The sequence below is a fragment of the Triticum aestivum genome, chromosome 1B (genome assembly GCF_018294505.1).
Source record: "Triticum aestivum cultivar Chinese Spring chromosome 1B, IWGSC CS RefSeq v2.1, whole genome shotgun sequence".
Classification (NCBI taxonomy): Eukaryota; Viridiplantae; Streptophyta; class Magnoliopsida; order Poales; family Poaceae; genus Triticum; species Triticum aestivum.
The window spans coordinates 6,310,089-6,326,738 of record NC_057795.1 but is presented as its reverse complement, the minus strand read 5'-3'; positions in this window follow the sequence as shown (position 1 = coordinate 6,326,738).

Below are 16,650 nucleotides of genomic sequence, written 5' to 3'. Positions count from 1 at the left end.
TGCCTTCTCAACCAAATGACCATGCAAATACTAGATACATAAATAAATAGCTCACAAATCTTAGTATAGATCCCAGCTTATGCTAAACCGGGGGAAATGCTCCACGACATATCTGCTTCATTTCGTCGAAACAGTTTTGTCCTTCAGCAGGGAGGTACATACTCAGGAACAGGTTCGTCATGGGGGCACTACCAGGACTCTGAACCTGCAAGGAATATATGTGGAGCAACTAAACAAAAAAGATTCCATTCCTAAAATGGCTCATGAAAGAGATCACCATTCATACAGTATTACTAAAGACATAGACACAGACTTGGGGATTCCCCTAACTAGGACTGGACACGAGCCGACCTGAGCCGAGCTTGATCCGAGCCTGGCTTTGGCTCGCTCTGGAGCGGCTCGGCTCGGCTCGGCTCGCTCAGCCAACGAGCCTACTTCAGGCAGCTCGGCTCGCTTCAGCTATGGCTCGGCTCAGACCGAGCCGGCTCGTAAGCCATTTGCCCCCAGAACCTTTCTACGTACAGAACCTTTGTACTCCCTTCTTTCCGGTTTATAAGGCTTAATTCAAAAATCTCACCAACCAAGGTAGATGGTGATTGGTGGAATACCTTTTGGAGTTTGCAAAAGCACCCAATTAATGCTCTTGTTTTCCTCAAAAAAATATGTTTACCAATGCATTAATTGCAATGCATGCATGCATAAATTACATGCATTGGTCAATTTTCTCTTAATACTTGCATGCAATGATTTAATGCACCTTGGAATCTGAACATGTGATGGGAAACAACCAAATTGAGCCTTATAAAATGGAAAAACTAAAATTTTGAGATAAGCCCTATAAACCGAAAAGGAGGGAGTATATAGTCCAGTCTTGATTTTTTTTTGCAGCAATTAAACCTATATTTTGGAACATTCAGCAGTCTATTGTCTTAAGAAATGGTCATGGTAATGAAAAATAAGCTTTCATCTATGAATTCTTCTATCAAAATTGTAATAATGGAACAGATATGAGAGAAAGAATTCAGCAGCATTTCTATCGAATTTTGGACAACACTTCCTTTGAACTTTACACAGCAAAGCATCAAATATTGACAGCCACACAAAGAAATTTTGCATAGCACAAAACTTACCACTTTGACATAAAAACTGAGAAAATGTTGACATCCAAACAAAGACTAGTGAAAACTACATAATACCAAGTTCATAGTTCATCACAAGTTCACAATAACATCGTTGAAAGTGCATGGTTCATCACAACATCATTCAAGGACCATAGTTCATCATAACAAACACATAATCCAAAGTTCATCACAACAAACACATAATTCGAAGTTCATGACAACAAAAGAAATTGCTCGAGACGATCACGTTGACCTCAACAATCCACATGACAAGATCATGTAGACATCCATCTTCAAAGTAGCAAGAGCAACACCAACATGACGATTATCTACATGTAACACAGATTTGGAAACATAGTGGGATCATGTAAAGATATGAAAAATGAAACATGTCAAAAGAATAGTTACCAATTGTTGTTATCCCCCATATCAACAATCTTGGGCAACTTGATATTCTCAACATCGTCCTCCTTATCTTCATCTCTCTCCTAATTATTTGGAAGTTAGCCACATACAAGAAATAGACAGAAGCCATAGAAGAAAAAGTTAGGAATCAAGCACATGCAAAGAACTTGTGAGAACCTTTGATATAACTAGCTCCGCACACCAAGGCTTCCACCATTTCTAGTTTCAAAGAACTCCTGTAGTCATCTAAGACCACACATGTAGACATATCTAAGTTCAAGGATAGGATGACAAGTTGACAAGTTAACATCCAATGTAATAAGTAGACATACCTAAAACTCTTCCACCCGTGCTAAAAGTTGATTCTGAAGACACGAAGGTAGCTGGGACAGTCAAGAACCTCTTTGCCATCATTGCCAGTACGGGGTATCTAGGTGCATTCACCCTCCGCCAATCAAGAAGATTGAACTTAGGATCCATTGCCTCATTCAAGTCATCTAGATAGTTTCTAAGCTCACTTTTTGATGGTGTTGATGAAGTGGCTGATAAGGACAGAAACTCACAATCCATAAGTGGCATCGAGGTACTTGTGTTGCCTTTGAAGGCCTAGACCATAATCGGATATGTCATCACCTTCGAAGGCTTCTTCTTCACTATCCACAAACCCATCTGAATCTGAGTTGTCACCAGCCCCAAGCGGCACCTCAAACAAAGTATCTTGCTCTTCCTCGTCCTCCTCCTCATCCTCTTCCACCTCTTCATGATCCTCCTCCGCTTGCTTATCATGCTCCATTGCCTAGCACACAAAAATGAACACAAACATGAGCTTGGACACACATATATTTGAATTTTGGATAGCCAAAACTACACACACATGAGCTTGCACAAACATATATTTGACTTTTGGATAGCAAAAACAGAACACACATGAGCTTGCACAAACATATATTTGACTTTTGGATTGCAAAACCAGCATACACATGAGCTTGGACAAACATATATTTAAAATTTGGATACCAAAAAGTGCACACACGTGAGCTTGCACAAACATATATTAGACATTTGGGTACCAAAAATAGCACATATGAGCTTAGGCACACATAAATTTGACTTTCAAAAAGCAAAACAGCACATACACGAGCTTGCACAAATATATATTTTGCACGTACATACCTGGGAAGATGTAGCCTCCCTCTCATAGTAGTTTGCGGAGCCAGAGGCAACGGCGATTCAGGCAAGCACGCCAGCGCCGGTGGGGTCAGGGAGACGTCGAGGCGGAGGATTCTTTTTTACCCTATACAACAACTCAGCGATTGGGACATTGCTGGAATCATTTGCCAGCTTCCTCGGCAGCCGTGTAGTAGCTGCTGCATTGCCCTTCCCATTCCCCTTTTGCATCCCCGAGACTGGCAACTTGCTCTTCATAATGGAGTCCAACGTCCTCTCTTTCTCCTTCTCCTTCCCACTCGTCGTCTCTTCTTTTGCACACATCGGCAAACAACAAACGGTCAATCATCAACAACAGTAAACTAATTAGACATGGAGTCTATGTAATTTTCCAGCAAGTAGATTTTTTTTCAAGCTGCTATGCTACAACAAGTAGATCATCAACTAGGTCATCAACAATAGAAACTAATTACACATGGAATCAATGAAAATTTTGATCTATCCATCCATTCTGCCCAACAACTCCATCCATCTATGATCAATCCATCTGTCGGTGCTACATCTAGCCGTACAGGCTACAATACATCCATCCATGATCCATCCATCTAGCCCTACATCTACCTGACTACGTCCATCGATCCATCCATCCATCCATCCATCCATCAGATGTGTACTAGTGCAGACACCTACGGCTAGGGTTTGGGAAGTTCGAACTACATGACTACATCCATCGATCCATCCATCCATTGATCCATCAGAAGCATACTACTGAAGTTCAGATAGCTGCGGCTAGGGATTGGGAAGGAAGGAGGTACCTGCTCCGGCTCGTCACATTCCGCGAGAAACCAGGGGAGGCGCGTCCATCTACGTCCGGTGTGGTGAGGAACGGTCGCGCCGCCCGTCGCCGTCGATGCCGAGTTGGCGAGGAAACGCGGCGTCGCTCGTCGCCATCGATCCAGATTTGCGGCGTGGTGAGAGAGGGGCGAGGCGGCGCAGAGCAGAGAAAGGGAGAGACGAGAGACTGTCTGTGGTTGCTCGTGCCCTAATGCGCTAGCCATTGAGATGGGAGAATGGTGGAATTGGGCTGGGCGCAAGCGAGCCATCGAGCTGGACCGGCCGAAACTCGGCTCGGCTCGGTCGCGAAACAGGCATGTTTTCAGACCTCGGCCCGCTCGATAATCCTATCGAGCCGAGCTGTAATGGGCCGAGCTGGAGCGAACTTCGGGCCGAGCAGAAAAGCTCGCTAGTACGTCCAGTCCTATGCGTGCATGCCTCTTCAACCTCAACAAGGTACAACTACAAGTTCATACGCTGTGCAGCCTGTGTATGGAATGTTTTTCCCTCTCGCTAGGGTTTCGTCTTCCTCTCGACGCCGCCGACGATCGTTGAGATCTATCATCCTTCTCCTCCGCTATGCTGAGTCTTCGTTCTCGGGCCGATCTCGGGGCAGTCCTACGCTGCTTCCCGGGCTTGGTTCGGTCTTGCCAAGCGCCGAGGGGGGTAGGTTTTCTCTTCCTTCCGACGGCTCTAAGCCTGGGAGATTGATCTGTTTCTTTCTGCCAAGACACCCATGGTGAACCGCAGCAATGCCCAAGCCTCGGGGGACAAAGGGAAGGAAAAACTAGAGGAGCTAATGAAGGAGTTGGCCCTTAAGGAAGATGACCTTGATGATGTGGTTTTCGATGATGATGATGATGCCCCAGCAGAGGAAGAACTCCGTTGGATGATCTTGGTCAGAGTTCATATGGACAAGGGGTTTAGCACCTACTGTTTTTTCCGCAGCATGAGGACGGCCTGGGACCTTGCTAGGCCGGTCAAAATCAAAACCCTAGAGGAGAATCTCTTTCGGATGCAGTTTGATTGTTTGGGTGATTGGGAGAGAGTTACCCAATGGGGGTCGTGGCACTTTCGAGGCAACCCGATGATCATCGCCCCATATGATGGTTACACAAAGGCTTCGTCAATCGAGCTCTTCACTTTTGAGATTTGGGCACGCATCATCGACCTCCCAATTGCTTTCCATGGAAAAGTGAAGACGCTGGCTGCTAAAATTGTTGAGTTTGTGGACTCGGAGCCGTCTTCCTTTGGTTTTGAGGGAAACTTTTACAAGGTTAGGGTTCGGCTGGACGTGAGAAACCCTCTAAAGAAAGCGATCTCACTGATCCGTGGAGGAGAGAGGGAGATCTTTGCGATCAAGTACGAACGCCTTCCTGATTGGTGCCACGTTTGTGGTATGATGGGCCATGAGTTTAAGGAACATGGAGACGGGGTTCATCCTCCCTCGGCTTTGGTATTCAAAAATCTGCGAGCTCCAGCGACTACCGCATGGGGAACCCAGCGCCGCTACAGAAATCGGAGAACCAAGTCCCAGGGTATGCGCACCGGAGACAATGCGGACGAGGAGAAGGACGACCTACAGGAGCAGCAAAACATGGACATGGAGCTATCTAATGCAAACCACAAGCGTTCGTCAAAGCAGGTTGTAGGCACAACCCCCACAGCTAGCAATTCGAGGCTGGAGCTGGTGTTAGCAGCCAAGACAGGCGGGGGATCAATACCAGCAAGCCCACCGCCCAAACAGGATCCCAAGCGATCCAAGACTACCCAACTAAATGAGAAGCAGGGCAATGCAGGATTGAAGAAGACCGTCCCGGGGAAAAACATTGATGCAAGATCGGCGGCCTCCAGTTTGGAGGTCCGCCAGGCACAATGAATCTTTTATGCTGGAATTGTCGTGGGATAGGCAACGCCTCGACGATTCAAGAGCTACGCGAACTCGCGATAAAGTTTGCCCCTAGAGTACTATCTATCTTGGAAACCCAAATTAGTGGTGCGAGAGTAGACAGCTTAAAAATTACTCTGGGTTTTGATAATTGTTTTTCTGTTGACTCCTCCGGTAGGAGCGGAGGCTTAGCAATGTACTGGAACAATGAAATAAAAGTTGAGAATTTGGGTTACTCGTAGTATCATATAGATATGAAAATTTCAGAGCTTGGTGGTGATCTGTGGAGGCTCTCTTGTTTCTATGGTGAAACACAGACTCACCTCCGGCAAAGAACATGGGATACTATGAAGAACTTAGCAGCCCTCCATGACATGCCGTGGGTATGCATGGGTGATTTCAATGAAGTATTGCGATATCATGAGCATGATGGCATTGGGGTGAGGAGCCAGACGCAAATGCAAGGGTTCCCGGATGCAGTGGACGTGTGTGGCCTTATTGATCTAGGCTTCCAAGGCCGGAAGTGGACTTTCGAAAAGAAAGTTGTTGTTCGATCGTTCACAAGGGTCAGACTTGACAGGGCGCTGGGCATGGGGGAGTGGTGTGCGCAATTTCCCTTAGCTGTGGTGGAGCATCTTACCGCGGCTACCTCTGACCACTCGCCGATTCTGCTGAAACTATGCCCTCCGGTGGGGAGGAAAGATGACAAAATATTCAGGTATGAGTTTATGTGGGATACACACCCTGACTTGACACCCACCATTCAGAGTGCATGGGAGGCAAATGGCCCCAATCTCACGGCAGCAGAAGTGAGAGCCAACTTGGCATCTCTATCTGTTAACCTAGGTGCCTGGAGCAAGTCCACTTTTGGGTCTGTAAAAGCAGAGATCAGAAGGCTCAAGAAGGAGTTGGATAGGCTCAGGAACGACCCTCTTAGATTAGGGCTGACCCACACCGAGATTAAAACTAATGACAGATTGATAGAGTTATACCTGCGCGAGGAGCTCATGTGGCGTCAAAGATCCCGTGTGGAATGGTTGTCTGCGGGCGACCGTAACACACACTTTTTCCACTTGAGAAATTCGACCAGGAGGCAAAAAAACTTAATTAAAGCACTGCAGAAACAAGATTGACAGCTGACGGAGGACCTCACAGAGATGCAGGTGTTAGCATTGGAATATTACAAAAACCTGTACTGTTTGGAGGGAGTAGAAGGCGTGGATGAGGTACTCCAACACGTTCCAATGAAGGTGACGGCGGCCATGAACGAGCAACTATTGGCCCCATATACAGAGAAGGACGTGAAAAGTGCGTTATTTCAGATGTTCCCCACCAAGGCTCTGGGGCCGGATGGGTTTCCGGCGCATTTTTTCCAGAGACACTAGGATACTTGCGGCGCAGCTGTAACGAGAGCGGTCCTCGGCATAGTAAGAGGGGAGGAAAGTCCTGCTTGTATGAATGACACCATCTTGGTGTTAATATACCAAAGGTATAAAATCCCTCTCTTTTATCACAGTTCAGCCCTATCAGTTTATGCAATGTCTTTTATAAGATAGCTTCAAAGGTATTGGCAAACCGTCTCAAGATGATACTGCCAGAAATTATTTCAGAAGAGCAGTCAGCTTTTGTCCCGGGAGGCTCATTACTGATAATATAATATCTGCATATGTATGTTTACACTTTATGAAGAGAAGCAAATCAAAGGGTAATACTTTCTATGCACTTAAGTTGGACATGATGAAGGTCTACGATAGGATCAAGTGTAACCATCTGGAGGTAATAATGAGGAAATTGGGTTTTGCTGAACCATGGATTGCGGTTGTTATGAGCATGGTCAGAACCGTTTCTTTCTCAGTTTTGTTTAATGGATGCAGGTTGGAGGGTTTTAACCCTACATGAGGTATTCTACAGGGAGATCCTATCTCTCCATATCTCCTTTTGTTGGCAGCAGAGGGCCTTTCGTGCCTGTTAAAGTCTCAGAATGAATCATGCCAGCTAAGCGGCATTAAGGTGGCACCTTCGGCCCCGTCGGTCAACCACCTTTTATTCGCGGATGATAGCCTGCTGTTCTTCAAGGCGAGTGTAGATGGAGCAGAAGAGGTGTCAAACCTATTGGATACATACTATAGGGCATCGGGCCAAAGGATAAACAAGGATAAATCTTCCATTTTCTTCAGTAAGGGTTGCCCGCAAATTGTAAGAGATGCAGTGAAGGGATCGTTAAATGTGCCAAATGAGTCCCTCAGTGATAGGTACCTCGGAATGCCTACTGATGTGGGCCACTCAAAGATGGGAACGTTCAAATATTTGAGTGATCGAGTCTGGGACAAAGTTAAAGGATGGATGGGTAAATGCTTATCAGCTGGTGGAAAGGAGGTTTTTTTTTCTCGAATATGCACGAGTGTGCATATCATATATTAAAGAAGAAGGGCAAAAGAATGCCTCCACCACAATACAATGTTCAATTACAGTACACTACTCCTCACGTCATTCCCACTGTGCCAGCCAACTAAAGAAGGGGCTTACATCCCCTTTCAGTAGGCCTGCCGACACCCACACTAAGCCCTCGAACCTAATTCTACGTAGCAACACCTCACATGAGGGTTTAGCCCCATCAAAAACAATGGCATTCCTATGCTTCCATAGCTCCCACACAGTTAGACCTAGGATAGTACGCAGATCCTTGATGATAAAATCTGTAGCACAAGCAATACCAGTTTACTCCATGTCCTATTTAAAACTTCCCAGGGGTTTGTGCAATCAAATTAATTCCATCATCCGCAAGTCTGGTGGGGATGCAAGCAGGGAAGCAGGAAACCAGCATGGGTGTCTTGGGAGGTGATGACAAGACCTAAATACCTAGGTGGATTGGGTTTTAGGGACTTGGAATTGTTCAATTTGGCATTGCTAGCAAGACAGGCTTGGAGAGTTTAGAATGATCCATCCTCATTGAGCGCGAGAATACTCAAGGCCTCCAATTTTCATGACACATCTTTTCTTGGTGCAGAGTTGGGTTCAAGGCCGTCTCAAATATGGCGGGCTATCCTAGAAGGCAAAGATATTCTCAAGCAGGGCATAATTAGAAGGATTGGCAACGGGCAAAGGACGAACATATGGGAAGATAATTGGATCCCAAAAGAAGCTTCTTTGCGCCCTATCATGTCTCTGATTCAAAATCCACCGGAGATGGTTTCAGAGTTGTTGGTGCCCTCTATGGCATCGTGGAATGAAGATTTGGTCAGATCGGTGTTTTTGCCTATTGATGCTGACCCAATTTTGAGGATCCCAGTATGTACGAGAAACGTAGAGGACTTTTGGGCATGGCATCCAGATTGCAAGGGCCGCTTCACAGTAAGTTCGGCCTACAAGTTTATGGTCAAAACAAAAATCACAAGGGAGAACTGGCTAGAAGGGAGAGGCGGCCCCTCAAGCAATGCTAGGGAGGAGCAGGACTGGACAAATCTGTGGAATCTAACTATCCCGTCAAAGATCCGTATTTTTCTTTGGCGTTTGGCCCGACATTCGCTACCAACGACAGACGTACTGAACAAGAGGAACATGGCCACTAGAGATGCATGTCCTCTATGCGGGGTGCCTGATTCTTGGCGACATGCACTTATCTCTTGCACTCATGCAAGATGCACATGGGCATTGGCTGATCCTGTGCTTGTTTCCACAATGTCAGAGAATCAAGAACCAAGAGCAAAAAACTGGTTGTTCCAGTTGAACGAGAGCTTAGAACAAGGCTTTTTTTACCAAGTTGGTGGTAACCCTTTGGTCGATCTGGTTTGCACGGAGACAAGCAATACACGAAGGTATCTTCCAATCTCCAGGACAAACATCATCTTTTGTTGATCACTACATATCAGAGTTGGATCAGGTTCCCAAACCTGTGGTGCGGCAGCAAGAGGGATCGGGACCCCAACAGAATCCGGCCCAGCGTTGGTTGGCACCGTCGGAGGGTGAAGTGAAGATCAATGTCGATGGAGCTATGGCGCGCACTTTCCGCGGAGGTGCTGTAGCAGCAGTGTGTCGTGATCACATGGGGAAGTATCTTGGATCCTCGGCTATGCTTTACAGAGGGGTAACTGACCCAACCATGATGGAAACATACGCATGCAGGGAAGCGATGGCACTGGCGGATGATCTACTAGTGCAGAAAATAGAAGTGGCGTCCGACTGCTTGGGAGTGGTGAACGATATAAACAAGGGAACGGTAGTAGTACATGAAATAATGAACCATAGTGGTAGTTTTGATTTTTGTTCTTTTGTTCATGAGCCACGGTACCATAATTTCCAGGCTCATAATCTCGTCAAGTTTGCTTGTAATCTAAGTTTAGGTAGACATGTGTGGCTGGGCAATCCCCATGATCCACGACGTGTACCTATGAACATTCTTGATTAATAAAGTGGCGAGTTTCTCAAAAAAAAAAACAAGGTACAACTTAATAACAGAGAACTGAATATGTTTGTTGCTTGGGAATGACCTGAATAATGTGGGATGCTTGCTTAAAACTGCCTGATTGAGTTCAATTTTTAGTTTTGGTTTCTGCTGCAACTAGAACAGAGAGTCCAGTTTGACTAAGTTTGTGTTTTATCTTACTGAAACAATCTGAATCGCTGCATATATTTCATAACAGATGTTCATGTTTTCTTAGAATTTTTGAGCATGTGTATCCATGCGCAATTGCTTGAGGATATTATGATGGCTCCATAGCGAGCGAGATTTAGCTAGCATAATCTGCTTAACTTGCAGTTCTAATACTTTACCATAAAAGAGTATAGGATCAACTTGAAACAAAAGGTTGGTATACGACGGATTGCTGAGCTAAATAATGCCAGTTTTTCCTGATTAGTATAGCTGGAGATTTTAGTGTCCAATTGCTTCATAATAAGCATGGTGTACTGCAGGCCATGGGTGCGGGGAATCTGATGAATGTAAAGGAATCATTTCATACCGAATATATTGTCTTGCATTTGATTCAAGGATTTTTTTTAGGTACATGAAACATGCTAAAGCTTACAGATCATGCATGAAGTATCAGGATGTGGTGTCTACCTTTGTAGTCTTATTTTCTTCTCCATGAGTTTTAGAAGGTAAAATGGACAAATGATCCCTTCTAATGGTATACATTTTGTTGCGATTTTTTTGATCAGTTGTCTTTTCAACTTATTATTATAGCTGATGCTGGCAGCAGATGTCTTTGACTGATAAGAGGTGCTTTGCAAAACTATACTTGGTTGTTACTATAATATCCTCTGGTTTCCTTGAATAATAAGGTTAGTTCTTTCAGACTACACTAATGGTTGGTTTTAGCAAGCAAATATTGTTTGTTTTAACAGGCAGAAGCAGCCTCCCCAATTTCTGACATGGGGCTAAGTGCTTATTTTGGGACTAACACGGCTTGATGTAATTGTGCACTCACAATGAATCTGCTGAGAAAAACTTTGTTAGCTCGATTTGTTTTCAAGCTATGGATTCCCTCGTCAAGTTATTTCTTACTTTCTACTTCAAGACAAACAAAGCATCAGTAGCTGCAACTTCAAGTATTGGTCTACTGTTGTGATCAGACTTTTCATTATTGCTAACTGCCCAACTCTTTGAGTTTTTCCTATTTTTTTGGTATGGTTTTAAATGTAGTTGGATAGTAAGGTTTTGCAGCTGCAGTCTTTTGAATCAAATAATAAATGGGTATTTGATTCATTCATATTATGCAAAGGGAATCAATTTTATCTTAGAATTTCTAAACGAGTATTACAATTTGTGAAGCAAACTTGCCAAAAGAAATGGCCATCCTATAAATTATGATTAAAGCTATTAGAAGTCTTTAAATAGCCACTTTGTAAATTATGTTATCTCAACATTCTTTATTGTATCTATTACTACCTTAACTTATTCTTGGAATTCTTAGTCTATAAATCATAGCTTGATCGCAGAATGGCTGAAAGGCTTACCAATTCTCAAGTAGTGCAATTATTAACCAAATTATGTGTCACATTCTTTTATCATCTTTAAAACTTCCAAGCTCCCTCGAAATAGGTGAGAGCTCCAACGGTCCTTTTCGAGGTGGACCCTGTTAGTCAGTGTCATGTCGCATAGCCCACCGCTGCCTCTCCAACCAACATGGTAAGGGGTTCCTGCTTCTTCCCCGAATTTGTCCTGCTCTGAAAATTGGATCTCTGCCTTCCATGCCTCTGCAGCGCCGACGCCGGTTTCTGCCTACACTTTCGCCCTTGCCCACGCTGGCCATCCCTAACGCTCCTAGACGAACAGTTCGCCATCAACATCGCATGGGAATGACCTGCATATCACCTCCAGCGATGGCAACAATCTCCTGCGACTCAAACCTCGCATCCTACAGTAGCCTCAGGACATCTCCTGCTTCTCTCTTTCCTGTTTTTCTTTTTGCTCTTTGCCACCGGCGGCCCCTCCCTTGGTGACCGCTTGAGACCGTCCTTATCAATGCTATCACCCTGAAGTTCCTCTGGCAGATTCCTTCGCATTCACTCTGTTGTCTCTGACAAGATAGGATCTTGGTGCGGTGGCGGAGGAGGTTGGGGCCTGCTGTTGTCCTGGCAGAGGTGGAAGGTAGCAGGAGTGTGAAGATGTGCGTGCTACAGCAGTTGTTCTACCTGCACAACGACAGGCTAGACCAGGCTGTCATCGATCCTCTATTGGGGTCGTGGTCACTGCTACGTAAGATTAAGCCGTCTGCAATTTCAGGACTAATGATGCATTAGTGTCGGATATATATTATGCATTGTTGGTAATTTTACCATTTAATTTATATTTTTCACATTCGTACTTGGCTTCAAAAGTTCTAGAACTACGTATCTAGAGACTTTGATGTGCAGCTATGAAGATTACTTCTTGGTTACAATCAATAATTGTGCAGGTATGAGACCATTTTAGTTCGCAGCATGATCATGATTTAACAAGAGATTGTTTAATCTTATAGGTAACGGATACTATTGGTATGATCACGAAAACCTCAGACATGAAATAGTATTTCTCTGTCACACTAGTATTTTTTCGAGAACATGCAGGAGTTTTGCATGCCTATATATATATATATATATATATATATATATATATATATATATATATATATATATATATATATATATATAGAGAGAGAGAGAGAGAGAGAGAGAGAGAGAGAGAGAGCACGAAACATTTACACAGTTTTGCTTCGTTGGCGCTCGCGGGCAGCCCCAAGAGGTACTACTCGCTTAAGACTACCATTACCCACCGAGCTCCACTCGCGGCAGTGATCTCTGATCTTATCCTACACTGCCATTGGTGGCAGAGAAGTGTGCTGGAATACCCTACGGTTGCGCTCAAGCCAAATACAACGCAAAGTACATATGCCAAATTGAGCTGCTGATCCACAATCAGGGGCTCCAGACTCAGCTCACATTATTATGACTGTTAAAAACAAATTTCTGTTTTATGGGCCGAGTAAGTGCTCTATTTCCCATTAACTGTATAGTTAGATATGCCACTACTTTTACAGTCTTGATTTTTGCCATTACAAGCACACAGGTGTACAACCAGTTTTATGATCTTCTTGTGCTTCCTTTGGCAGTCCTGCACATTGCCTTTCATTTTAGCTCATTAGAATGATACTACCTCTGTAACTAAATATAAGTCGTTTATGCAGTTTTAATTGAACTGCAAAGACATCTTATATTTAGTTACACAGAGGTAGTACTTCCATAGTTTCATGCTAAAGGATCCACGGCATCATATAGTATATACGTAGTACATGATTATATGCTTCTGTGTTGTTTGGTTCAATTTTTCCCTGTCGAATTGTGATTGTAAGGGAAGCACAACGTGTATGGTACCCTCATCGTAACAATACCGAGAAAAAAATAAAGGCCTTACACATTGCATAATTTATTATTTTTTTCCGAAATGTTGCAAATAGAATAATAACTGAATTTGTGGAGGTGCTGTGGGTGTAATACATATTAATGAGGTGCCTCATATTTCATTGGATTGGAGGAAGGAGTACATAGTTTTATCTTTACATAAACTGGTGCAGTTGGTTATCACTTCAGTTTTGGCTCCTATTAGATGACCTTTTTTATTCCTTTTTTTGTGAGGAAAATCGATTGTCATAATCTAAACCTATACTTAAGTTCTTGCATTGCCTAATACCACACGACTTCAATCATTCTGGCAAGGAGTTGAAAATCACTATCTATTACGTGGTTGATACTTTCTTATGTCTTTTCTGAATTCGCATGGTTATGATGATTCTTGTGAAAACAATGCTACTAGGACGAGCCCATGCATATAAGAACAAGGAAAAAAAGGATGCAAGTATCAGAAAGATATCAGACCGATAATTAATGCCGACTATATATGTATATGTGCTTTGTTTCTTTCAATGCACATTCCATGGTGTAAACCTTAAAGATTAATGTTCTATTGCAGCAGAACTATTACAGCCTGCACCTACATGAGAGTTTTAGAATTCTTATCAGAATGAACTCTTGGAGCTATTATCGTCATTTTAGTAGCACGTGATCTGTAAAAGTTATATTGGGTATTGAATCTTATTTACAGGAATCAAGAACTGGCCTGCGAGATCGTGGATTCAAGAAGAGAAAGAAGGACTACTGAACCATAGTGAAATATTCTTCAGGAAAAATGGGTTGCTAGGAAATAGTGAAGATATTGTTCCCTAGAAATTTTGGTGATTTTTTGGATATAAAATACAAGGGACCCATATTTTATATAGAAACTACTATTAGCTTATGAATTGTACCATGTGTGACATTATGTTTGCTTTATATATTGTTTTGCTTGGTGAGTAAATATAATGTGTGTGCTCCTTGATTTTTTTCAGTTCATGTAGCTTGGTTCTTAGAAAAACCTCAAAAGGTTAACATCTTCTCTTTAATGGGAGAAGGTTTTTTGGTTGTAAACTAATGTTTGCTTCCTAAATAATATGAAATTATAGGCTATGCTATTGACAATTGTTTTCATGTTATGGTTACATATTTAAACATCTCGGAAAATTATAGGGTAGACACATAGTACCTCAGATGGTGAAACATATCATTGATGAATATAGGGCTGATTCTCGGCGCACCAAAGCGCGCATCACCTTGTAGTACTCTGCAACCTCGGCCTGCTTTTTCGGTTCCTGATGCATCAGCTGGCCGGCATCCATCCAAGCAGCCAGCAAGTCATTCACATATATGTACGACACTGGACTACACGGTCCAACATGAAGACTAAACTGCTGCCGACCCACCCAAAGGACCAGCAGGAAACCAAATCGATCCAATTCAGATCGTCTAGGTGCGGCCTGGCATTTGACTCAGCCATGCTCGGCTCAACTCTTGATTCGACGCGGAGCACTCGTCCTACACCCACCACAGGCCCCAACAATTCTCGGTCTGGAGCAACTGAAGGTTCAGTTCAGTTGAGAAGCAATTACAAGCCAGCATCCATTCCCCTAGCTAGCAGACGACTAACATTCATTCTTCAGCAGGCTCCAAACTAGAGAATGCTGGAGCTTAAACCAGCATTATCAGCCTACTATCTGCATTGAATTTGAAACAGATGAAACCATAGTTGAAAAAGTTTGCCAATATCTTCTCAACCAAACAACAACGCCAATAGTAGATACGTAAATAGATGGCTAACAAATCTGAGTATAGTCCCAGCTTAATTCTGCTAAACCTGGGGAAATGCTCAAGGACAAAACTGTTTGGTGCAATCGAATCCGAAACTGAAATTCCTCCCAAAGTTTTAAATAGCGCGCTAAGCATCTTAGCGCCGGACCTCTTTCAAATGCTATAGCGTGCTATAGCGGAGCTATAGCGCGCTATTTAAAATGTTTGTTCATTTGTTTGGACTAAAGTCTCTTAGCGCAAGATCTTTTGTAAACGCTATAGCGTGCTATAGCGGAGCTATAGCGGGCTATTTGAAACAGTGATTCCTCCACACACACAGAAATACAGTTTCTAGCACCAGAGCACTGCAATTGTCTGTCTTGACCCGTTTCTCGATCATAGGGCCATCGCATTCAACAAGCGCACCTCCTCCAACATGAAAGGCACACCTTCTGCTGCTGCTGCTGCTGCTGCTTAACCATCTTAGACTCTGCTTAATCTGGAGAAATACTGGAAATCACAGTATGAAATGTATCTGAAGAAGTTAAAGGTCCAACAAGTTACAGATGTGAGGTGAGTATCCCAGCTTCCACAGCAAGCGTTGAAGAGGATAAATTAATCCGCATTACAAGTATCTGAACAGGATAAAGGCAAACAAAGATAGAGAAACAATTGCGGCAGCCAAATAATTACCTTGGACAAGAAATCTTGTTTTTTTTCCCCTCGCAATCAAGGCAAAGCTTTGCCTTTTTACATAAGAAGAAATTTGTGGGACGCTTAATCGAAGGCAAACCATGGCTACAACCACCCGTTGCTATACAGCAGACTCGACGGACTGTCAACAAGAAAGCCTCCCTGGATGGACCTGGAGACATTCTTTTGGAAACAGAGGTGCAGATCGTCATCGTTCAACAAAATGAATATGTGGAAACAAGGAAAAGTCCAGATCTTCACTGTGAAATTTTGGTTTACAGATTAGATCCATTCTCGACAAAGTTTGTAATCTACAGCACTGGCTACAAGCCTACAACGAACAGGAAGGCTATACTGCTGCTGACCCCTGGTGTACACACCCACCCAAAGGAGCAGCAGCAAACCAGAATCCAGATTAGACGTCTCGGCCAGCCTGGGATGTGATTCAGCGACGCCGAGCAGTCGCCCTACACCATACATCACCCGGACAATTCTCGACCAAGACCGACTGCAGGGCAGTTCAGTTGTACAAGTACAAGCAATCACAGGCCATTTCCACTAGCTAGCAGAGCTGTCATCAAGGATCCAAGGAACTCGTTCAGAGCATCCTTCCACAAGGTTCCAAACTGAAGAACGCAGACAGTTTCTCAACAGGTTGAAGCTTTAATTCATCTTGTGGAAGGATGATTTGACCACCATGCCGCATACACCTCCCCAATAGCCACCACTGCTGGCGTACAATCACTATTCAAACAGAGAGAATCACAGTTTCATCAACAAGTTGTAAGGCTAAATGTCTTCTCAGCAAAGCGACGACCCTAGAACTAGATTTATATAGATAGGTAGCTCACAAGTGTGAGTATACATCCCAGCTTCTACTGAACCTGGAAAGCGTCGAAAAGGTGA